Genomic DNA, 1,697 nt, shown 5'->3' on the forward strand with positions numbered 1-1,697 from the left:
TATTGGAGGCCAGTGGACGTCCATTGAGGTCTTCCTCAGTGGCGATCACTGCCTCTTCCTCCTCTCCAAATTCGGCCATGTTGATGGCCTTACACTCTTCTTTTGGATTCTCTTCTGTATTGCTTGGAAGAGTACTAGGAGGGAGTTCAGTAACTTTCTTACCCAGCTGACCCACTTGTGCCTCCAAGTTTCTAATGGAGGACCTTGTTTCAGTCATGAAACTTTGAGTGGTTTTGATTAGATCAGAGACTATGGTTGCTAAGTCAGAGTGGCTCTGCTTAGAATTCTCTGTCTGTTGCTGAGAAGATGATGGAAAAGGCTTGCCATTGCTAAACCTATTTCTTCCACCATTATTATTGTTGAAACCTTGTTGAGGTCTCTGTTGATCCTTCCATGAGAAATTTGGATGATTTCTCCATGAAGGATTATAGGTGTTTCCATAGGGTTCTCCCATGTAATTCACCTCTTCCATTGATGGGTTCTCAGGATCATAAGCTTCTTCTTCAGATGAAGCATCCTTAGTACTGCCTGGTGCAGCTTGCATTCCAGACAGACTTTGAGAAATCATATTGACTTGCTGAGTCAATATTTTGTTCTGAGCCAATATAGCATTCAGAGTATCAATCTCAAGAACTCCTTTCTTCTGATTCATCCCATTGTTCACAGGATTCCTTTCAGAAGTGTACATGAATTGGTTATTTGCAACCATTTCAATGAGTTCTTGAGCTTCTGCAGGCGTCTTCTTCAGATGAAGAGATCCTCCAGCAGAGCTGTCCAATGACATCTTGGACAGTTCAGACAGACCATCATAGAAGATACCTATGATGCTCCATTCAAAAAGCATGTCAGAAGGACAATTTCTGATCAATTGTTTGTATCTTTCCCAAGCTTCATAGAGGGATTCACCTTCCTTCTGTCTGAAGGTTTGGACTTTCACTCTAAGCTTACTCAATTTTTGAGGTGGAAAGAACTTTGCCAAGAAGGCATTGACTAGCTTTTCCCAAGAGTCCAGGCTTTCTTTAGGTTGTGAGTCCAACCATATCCTAGCTCTGTCTCTTACAGCAAAAGGAAATAGCATAAGTCTGTAGACCTCAGGGTCAACCCTATTGGTCTTGACAGTGTCACAGATTTGCAAGAATTCAGCTAAAAACTGATGAGGATCTTCCAATGGAAGTCCATGGAACTTGCAATTCTGTTGCATTAGAGAAACTAATTGAGGCTTAAGCTCAAAGTTGTTTGCTCCAATGGCAGGGATAGAGATGCTTCTCCCATAGAAGTCGGGAGTAGGTGTAGTAAAGTCACCCAGTACCTTCCTTGCATTGTTGGCATTGTTGTTATTTTCGGCTGCCATGTCTTCTTCTTGTTTGAAGATTTCTGTTAGGTCCTCTACAGAGAGTAGTGCTTTAGCTTCTCTTAGATTTCGCTTCAAGGTCCTTTCAAGTTCAGGGTCAGCCTCAACAAGAATGCTTTTGTCTTTGCTCCTGCTCATATGAAAGAGAAGAGAACAAGAAAATATGAAATCCTCTATATCACAATATAGAGATTCCTTGAGATGTCAGAGGAAAAGAAGAATAGAAGGAGGAGGTAGAAGAAGAAGAATTCGAACTTATCAAGAGAGATAGAGTTTGAATTGTTGATAGTGGATGAGTGTTAGTCCTTAAACAGAAGGATGTGAGAAGAGGGGAAGAATTTTCGAA

The 1,697-nt window shown here is 41.4% G+C and overlaps 1 non-coding gene across 1 annotated transcript; it reads left to right on the forward strand.

Annotated features, from left to right (window-relative positions):
• The first annotated feature begins 838 nt into the window (after nt 1–838).
• On the forward strand, nt 839–946 carry LOC130947053 (small nucleolar RNA R71). The gene has a single exon (XR_009072466.1). It is a non-coding gene; the product is annotated as a small nucleolar RNA R71 (small nucleolar RNA).
• The last annotated feature ends 751 nt before the right edge of the window (nt 947–1,697 follow it).

Source organism: Arachis stenosperma, chromosome 8 (assembly GCF_014773155.1).
Source record: "Arachis stenosperma cultivar V10309 chromosome 8, arast.V10309.gnm1.PFL2, whole genome shotgun sequence".
In the NCBI taxonomy this organism is placed as follows: Eukaryota; Viridiplantae; Streptophyta; class Magnoliopsida; order Fabales; family Fabaceae; genus Arachis; species Arachis stenosperma.